The following is an 8,951-nucleotide window of genomic DNA, read 5'->3' on the forward strand; positions in this document are numbered from 1 at the left end:
ATTTGAGCTTGGCCTTGAACTTATATGACCCTAAGAGTCATTCCTAGATTTGATCTTATGCTCAGGCCAGTCATTTCGCAATAAAGAACATACAATTTCTCAAACCTCCCTCTTTCCAAGTTTTATGACTAGAGTTCAACCTGAGTTCACATTATCAGTTGATGAACATCACTCAGTGGAGCTTATTAACTGGGTTTGTTGTCTCATTTTGGGTCTCTTCCAGATGTTTTTGCCAAATGCTATCAGTGCATCATATATTAGAACATGTTATTTCAGCCTCTACTTATGTTACTCACAGGATGTCCTTGACCCTTCTCATGGACTCTTCTCTCCTGAGGGTAGTGTTATTTGTAATGAGATGTGCTCTGAGGAAAGCTAATAAAATAATTTTTAGACCATTTATCAACTGAAGTTGAGTAATTATTTCAAATATTGCCAACCATGTGAAAATAATTTCCATTCTCCGATGAAACATAATATCTTTAAATCAAAAGCAATCCGTTTAATGTAAGTCTTACTTACCCTAAATCAATGCAATTCTTTCTAGGCCTACTAAAGCACAAAAGTGCTGAATATTGTAATTTTCTCAGATCAAAGTAACTCCATCCCTAAGTATTTTGAAATTTAGAAAAGGGAGCACTGAAAAGTGACCAACATCATTTATTCTTACTACAAAGAATAGATGAGATTGTCTGGAACACAGTGACAGCCCACATTTTATCTCCCTAACTCTATTCTTATTTCCTACAACTCCCTCTACCACAAAGCAATCAGAGTAATTTTTCTAAAACTTAAAACATAAATTAAAACATAAACTACTTCCCGGGGTACCTGGGTGGCTCAGTCGGTTGAGCGTCTGGCTTTGGCTAAGGTCATGGTCTCATGGTTCGTGAGTTCGAGCCCCGCGTCGGGCTCTGTGCTGACAGCTCAGAGCCTGGAGCCTGTTTCAGATTCTGTGTCTCCCTCTCTCTCTCTGCTCTTCCCCTCCTCATGCTCTCTCTCTCTCTCTCTCTCAAAAATAAATAAATAAACGTTAAAAAAATTTTTTTTTAAAAACCCATAAACTATTACCCCTATTTAAAAATCTCCATTAGGCTTCCCATTGTACCAGAGCAAAACCCTTACTCTTTCAGCATGCTCTTCAAGAATCTCACCTTCAAGAATCTCACTGTCCTTAGGCCAGATCTTATCTCTCCCTCCCCTACCCCCTTCAACCCTTTCCTTATTCATAGGCCCCAGCCACTGACCTTTTCTCCTGAAACTCCAACACGCTATGCTTCTTCCTTTCTTGTTCTACCTTTTTCTCCTTTTTGTCTCATATCTTTGCTTGGTTGCCTCCTGCATATCATTCCTGTCTCACACATTCAAAGGCTAGTGATGGTTTTACTTTTTGTCTGCTTTGTTTACCACCATATCCCCAAAGCTGGGAATAGTGAGTGGGCAGAAAAACAATGACATTTTGTTGAATGAAATAGGTCTCTCCTGCCTACCCAAAGTAAAGCAGCTGCCTCTCTCCTTCCTCCATTAAATTCTATCTCACTTTTTTCCTTTATTTTCTTCATAGCATTCAGTTCCTAGGACTCTTTATTTGTATAACTGGTTATTGGTAAGTCTTGATTCACCTGGCTAAAAAACATTCAATCTTTTTTTTTTTAATTTTTTAATGTTTATTTATTTTTGAGAGAGAGAGTGAAAGAGAGAATGGGGTAGGTGCAAAGAGAGAGAGAGACACAGAATCCGAAGCAGGCTCCAGGCTCTGAGCTGTCAGCACAGAAGCCAACATGGGGCTCAAACTCATGGACAGAGATCATGGTCTGAGCTGAAGTCAGACGCTTAACTGACTGAGCCACCCAGGTGCCCCAAAACATTCAATCTTTTATTCACTTACGCTATATGGAATATACATTTCCTATTACTTCCAGACATCTTGGAAACTTAATAAACTTTCTGGTCTCTTTTGTTATTAAAGCTATTTCAATTTCAAAATGTGAAGTACAAAATTCATTGTACTTAACTGTTCCAGGTTGTGGTTCTCTGCCTGATGGTTGTAGCTGCTAATCTGGCTTACATAAACTAGCCACCAGTGGACTCTGGGAGTCAAAGTACAAAGCTGGATCTCTCAAAGGCATGGGGGAATCTCAGAGGATTTTGACATCACATGGGGATTATACCAGCTCTACCTCTTCCATTCTGGCTCAACTCCCATCCCCAACTTCTTGTCCCAAGGATCTTACTGTTAATGTCACTTTGCTTAGGGGGCAGTCCTTTTATGCCAGATGCCAGCGACACTTTCTGCTAGATCTGCTGGATATTCTGGCATCTGTACACACCAAATGGATGGAGTTCAGCTGCTCAAGCGCTGCCCTTCTCTAAGCCCTGTTGTTCCATTCAGGTGTCTCTCCCCTACTCATATAGAAATAGGGCCATATTGGCAAAATGCTGCCCACATAGCCTTCCAACAGTAAGCAAAATGTCAGTCTCTCCTGTTTTCTTGCAGATGTCCTCAACCTTTATAAGCTTTTCTTTCAGAGTCCCTTTCCCTTCCCCACTTAGATTCTGGGAATAGAAAGCACCCTTCTTTCCTCCTCCATGTGTTCCCTACCAGATCACTGACCAGGAATCCCCGATGAGTTTCTTCCCTCCACATTGCTCACTTTCTATGAGCCTGGCCAGTAGAAAGTCTGGTTCTGTAAAGTCTAAGAAACTCCTGTGAGGTGGCTGGGCCCCAGAAGTGAGCAGCAGTTCAGTGTTTCTCTTTTGAATCAGGTGGTACTCAGTCTTTCTCATCATGGATGCCAATTATGAGAGAATGGGAATATCTCACAACATCTTATAACATTGGCTTCCTTGTTTGTCATAAGCTACCTGCAGCCCCACAGGCACCAGGATTTAAGTTTCCTGAGAGCAACGACTGTAGGGGTCCCTATATACCTAGACTAGTGAGTAGAAGAGAGACGTCACTCAATAAATAGGTGGTGGAATGACTGACAGGAAAGTTTCAAACCTTTCCCTAGGATGTATAAAATTTGTTAGAGCAATTAGCAGATCACATTCCCTAAAAATATTTAACACATTCAATGTTGCTTTTCAAAACGAACTTTTTCAGAACTCATCCTACCTCTGATCAATACACTTCTATTCAAACTTGCAGCCACACTGATAAAAGATGCCAGCTCGGTCCTTGATACATGTTTTACCTAAGTCTCTTTTATGCTCAAAGTCCATCTTTAGCAATGAAAACCTCTCACACAACTGATTTCTTACAGAAATGTGTGTTTTCTGCGTTGGTGGTTTGATCTTTGTAGACCCTTATGGATTTAACCCATTCTACAACTTAAAAGGTGAACAAAACATGGTTTCCCTTTGCAAAGAAACTTACCTCCCCTATCTTTACCAGCTTTGTTGTGAACACACCATTCTTCCCCTATTCAAAGAAAGCTTCATTTTGACTATGTTTTAGTTACCCACCCTTCCCCATCATGTACGCTGGTTTCATCGTGGTTTAGTGTAATGACTTGCTTTTTGTATCTTCATTCCCTGTGCTTAACCACACCAAGTCACTCTTTATGCTGTGTTTTCAAATAGCGTGTTTCAATTGTCTCCCCAAGTCAATTGCTTTCAAATCAGGGACTGATTCACCTGTCACCACTATACCCATATCACCTCACATGGTAACGGGCATACATTGGGCATTTATAGATACTCACTGTGTAATCGAATGAATAAATGGATTGGTTTATTAAAACTCTAGTGAAATCTTATGAAACATTTACATTTTACATCAGCTTCTAAAATTAAAGCTTGCAATTACAGAGTGAAAAATGATATTGGTTTTGTTTTTGTTATTATTATTACTGAGAGTAGCATTATTATTTCTACTGTGAGTAGAAAAGCAGTAGATGGGCATAGAAATTACATGAAGAAAAATCTAAAAATGAAGGTCAAAATTCTCTTCCCTAGGAATCCTCCTCCCCTAGATGTCTACTTGGTTTCTCCTTCATATCCTTCAAATATACTCTCAAAAAAGTTTTAAGAGAAGCTCCCCTGATTATCTTTTAAAATAAGCAATCCCTTGCTCCCCACCCCCCACCACGCACACCTTCTAATGGATACAGGGCTACTGGCTGATTACTGCTATTAGCTGTCCCTGGGAATTGCCTTGCGCAGAAGAAAGTCACCTCACAAGGTCACACTCCCTTCTCCAGGGACAGCTTGCAACCACTCTTTGGTCATTGCAGGAGCATAAAGACCTGGGTTCCTTTGCCACAATTCAACACTATTCTGAAGGCCCTTCCCGGCTTCCCAGCTCCCAGGGTGTTATTGGAGGCCTAATTGTGTCTACTTTGTAGCCCAAGTTCTCCCCCCAACCAACCCTACCTCCTCCTGTTCTCTGACAAGTGTTGATCCTTTCAGTAAACTTTCTGCATTTAATCTCCATCCCAGTTTCTGCTTCCTGGACGACCTCCCTTCTTCCACTTTGTTTTTCTTCATAGCACTTCTTACACTTCCTGCTCTATCCTATATTCATTACTGAACTATTAGATATTCATTTTCCACTGTATTATGGACCACAACACCCCCCCCCATTAAATTGTAAGCTCCATTTCAGCAGGTGCTTTGTTTTATTTGCTGCTGTGACCACAAAACTTGGAATACCGTAAGCAATAGATTTCAGTGGTAAATATTGAATGAATGAAAATTAGAATTTGCAAAACTATACCCTGGTTAGACAGCCATTGCTCAAAAGGGTTCTTAAACCTCAAATTTCACCATCTACCAGAAATCCAAAATACCTACAGTGGTATACATTAATTACGATCAGAGCAGAAATTAAGAATATGAAAAGGCCATGCCCTAAGCCTAATTAAGACTCCAACATTGAAAGTTAACATATCCAGGGGCTCCTGGGTGGCTCAGTAGTTGGTTAAGCTACTTAAGCTAGCTAAGTTAAGCTAAGCTTAACATTTCCAGGGGCTTAAGTTAACATTTCCAGGGGCTCCTGGGTGGCTCAGTAGTTGGTTAAGCTAAGTAGTTGGTTAAGCATCCGACTTCAGCTCAGGTCATGATCTCATGGTTCATGAGTTTGAGACCCTCATAAGGCTCTGTGTTGACAGCTTCGAGCCTAGAGCCTGCTTTGGATTCTGTGTGTCCGTCTCTCTTTTCCCCTGCTCGCACACTGTGTGCGTGTGTCTCTCTCTCTCAAAAATAAATGTCTTAAAAAAAATTTTTAATTAATATTTCCAGCACTACTTCTGTTATGTTTCTATAATTTGGGTAACTTTGGTTGTAATAGCCATCTTCAGAATAATGATAACTAGAATTTGCATAGAGTGCTATGAGTCATAAAGCACTGCATATATTATTTTCATTTGGTTTGATACTGACAAAAATCATCCAAAGGACACAGAATTGTGAAGTCAGCTTTACTGATGAGAAGATGAAGTCTCTGAGAGCTTAAATGATTTTTCAGTGACACAGCTGATACCTGAGTCAACTCTGGGTTTGCTGACTCCAAAGCCACTGTTCTTTCTCTCAGGACACTATCCCAAGAACTCCCCACAGAGTCCTCTACAAAGCTAAAGTTGTGCGGTAACACCTATAAGAACAACAAAATATGAACAACTCAGTCACCCATTTAAAAGATATCCTGTGTGCAGCTTATTTAAAGTTAGTGTTGATAGTATATTTACGGAAGCAACATTTTGTGGAAATTCTGAGTGATTTGTTTTGTTTCATTTTTTACACCTGTATCTGTGAATTAATGCCATAGATCTTCTGGACAAAAGACACATCCTACTTGCTAATTCTTATACCTCTAAACATTTATTTGCAATTCTTTGTCCTTCTTTGGAAGAAGATATGTAGAGATGACCCTTGAACAGCACAGGTTTGAACTGTGTGAGTCCACTTATATGTGGACTTTTTTTAGAGTACCCTACTATAAATGTATTTTTTTCCTCCTTATCATTTTCTTAATAACATTTTCTTTTCTTCAGCTTACTTTATTGTAAGAATACAGTATATAATATATATGACACACAAAATATGTGTTAATTGTTTATGTTACCAGTAAGGCTAATAGTCAACAGTAGGCTATTAGTAGTTAAGTTTTGGGGGAGTCAAAAATTATATGCAGATTTTCCACTGCATGGCAGGGTCAGCGCCCCAACCCTCATGTTGCTCAAGGATCAAGTGTATTTCACCCATCTATAAAATTGACTTGCTTTTGGTTGTTAGTGACTTTAATTCTCTTTTACATATTTTGAAGACACAAATATAAAAAAAATCATACTGGGCACCTGGCTGGATCAGTTGGTAGAGCATTTGACTCTGGATCTTGATGTTTCAGTTCAAGTTGCCCATTGGGTGTAGAGATTACTTTAAAAAGATGAAATCTTTTTTAAAAATTCATATAAACAAAAGCAAAGAAAATTACATATAGCATCTCCACAAAGAGATCACATTATCACACTAATATTTTTTATATATCCTTCCAATACTATACATATATGATGCTATATGATATATATACATATAATACTTATTATTTTACTAATTTATTTTCCCTAAATCTTTTTCTGACGATACATAAATGTTGTCTTCTCATTTGAATATCTAGAAATCAATTAGGATTTAAAAATCATTTTAAATTTGTAGATAAGTTCTTACCAACACTGATACACACAATTAATATGATTTCCCACAGCAAATAAGTCAATAATGACCTAAAACTTCCACCTTAAAAATAAAAGGAAAACATCTATGTAGAAAATCCAAAATAATGGACCAAAATATTCCTGGAACTAATAAGCAATTATATCAAGGATGCAGGACACAAGTATAATACACAAAAGTCAATTGCCTTCCTGTATACCAGCAATGAACAAGTGGAACTTGAAATTAAAAACACAATACCATTTACATTAGCACCTAAGGAAAGTAAATACTTAGGTGTAATTCTAACAAAATAAGTATAAGATCTATATAAGAAAAACTATTAAACTCTGATGAATGAAATGTAAAAACTAAGTAAATGGAGAGATATGCCACATTTATGAATAAGAAGACACTATATTGTCAAGATGACAGTTCCTCCCAACTTGATCTAAAGATTCAATGTAATCCTAATAAAATTTCAGCAAGTTATTTTGTGGATAATGACAAACTGATTCTAAAGTTTGTATGGAGAGGCAAAGACCAAGAACAGCTGACACAATATTTCAGGAGAAGAAAAGGTTGGAGGACTGACAGTACCAGATCTCAGGACTTACTATAAAACTATAGTAGCCAATCCAGTGTAGTATTGGTGAAAGAATAGACACATAGGTCAGTGGTGCAGAATAAGTGGCCTAGAAATAGACCCACATAAATATAGTCAACTGATCTTTGGCAAAAGAGCAATGGGAGCATGATGGAAAAAAAGATAGTCTTTTTAAAAAATGGTGCTCAAACAACTGGACATACTACATGCAAAACAAAATCTAGACACAGAACTTAAACCTGTCACAAAAATTAACTCAAAATAAATCATAGACATAAATGTAAAATGCAAATCAATAAAACCCTTAGAAAACCTAAATGAACTTGGGTATGGTGATGACTTCATAGATAAAACACCATAGGCATAAACCATGAAAAAAATTATTGATAAGCTGGGCTTCACTAAAATTAAAACTTTCTGCTCTGGAGGAGCTGTTCAGAGGCACCACCAGGAGCTGCCACATCCAAGACCGGGAGCCGCTGCCATCAGGGCCATGGTGTCAGCAATCAACACTGTAGACACCTCTTACTAGGACATGCTTCACGATGCCCAAATGGATTACTATGGCACCTGCCTGGCAACCTGCTCATCAGACAGGTCCATCAGAATCTTCAATGTGCACAATGGAGGGAAGATCCTCATTGGTGACCTCAGGGGTCATGAGGATCCTGTGTGGAAAGTGGCCTGGGACCACTCTCTGTATGTCAACATCCTGGCATGCTGCTCCTTTGACAAAAAAATCCTTATTGAGAAAGAGGAGAATGGCATCTGGGAGAAGACGGATGGACAAGCATACAGGATACGACTTCTCAGTAAATTCTGTGTGCTGGGCCCTTCCATGACTATGGCCTATATCAACTCAGATGGGGCCATATCTCTGCTGTAGTACACAGGAGATGACCAGTGGGAAGTGAAAAAGATCAACAACGCTCACATTATTGGCTGCAATGCAGTCAGTTGACCCCCTCCTTTTGAACCTGGAAGCCTCATAGTCCAGCTATCGGTGCAGAAGCCCAACTGTATTAAGAAGTTTGCATCAAGTGGCTGTGACAACCTCATCAAGCTGTGGAAGGAAGAGGAGACCAGCCAACAGAAGAAACAGAAGCTACAAGTGCACAGTGACTGGGTTCGAGATGTGGCCTGGGCCCTCTCCATTAGCCTGTTCACCAGCACCATCACCAGCAACTCCCAGGATGGTCACATGTTCATTTGGACCCATGACGATGCCTCAGGCAATATGTGGTTGCTCAAACTGCTGCATAAGTTCAATGATGTGTGGCATGTGAGCTGGTCCATCACGGCCAACATCCTGCCTTTCTCAGGCAGAAATAATAAGGAGGCCCTGTGGAAGGAGTCCATCAATGGGCAGTGGGTGTGCACCAGTGATGTCAACAAGGTCCAGGATTCTGTGCCTGCTTCCATCACAGCGGACGAGCAGAATGAGTAGTGACAAGACAGGTGAGGCCCACTGCTGTCTCTAGGACTTCTTCTTCTGGACCAACTGACCAAACAGCCCAGAGGAATAGCTCCAACAAGATTACTTTCCCAGAAGCAGCTACAAATGCAGCCATATTGATTATGTGATTTAACACAGTTTGAAATAGTTTGTAATTTACTGTCCTGCAGAAAGAGTTCATGTGATGAGGAAAAAGCTACAATGACCTTCAAATCTACTATTTTAAAATATGTT

The 8,951-nt window shown here is 39.4% G+C and overlaps 1 pseudogene; it reads left to right on the plus strand.

The window, feature by feature from the left end:
* Nucleotides 1–7,789: 7,789 nt before the first annotated feature.
* LOC122467905 lies at nt 7,790–8,708 on the plus strand (annotated as a pseudogene).
* Nucleotides 8,709–8,951: the final 243 nt, after the last annotated feature.

The sequence above is a fragment of the Prionailurus bengalensis genome, chromosome B1 (genome assembly GCF_016509475.1).
Source record: "Prionailurus bengalensis isolate Pbe53 chromosome B1, Fcat_Pben_1.1_paternal_pri, whole genome shotgun sequence".
Lineage (NCBI taxonomy): Eukaryota > Metazoa > Chordata > Mammalia > Carnivora > Felidae > Prionailurus > Prionailurus bengalensis.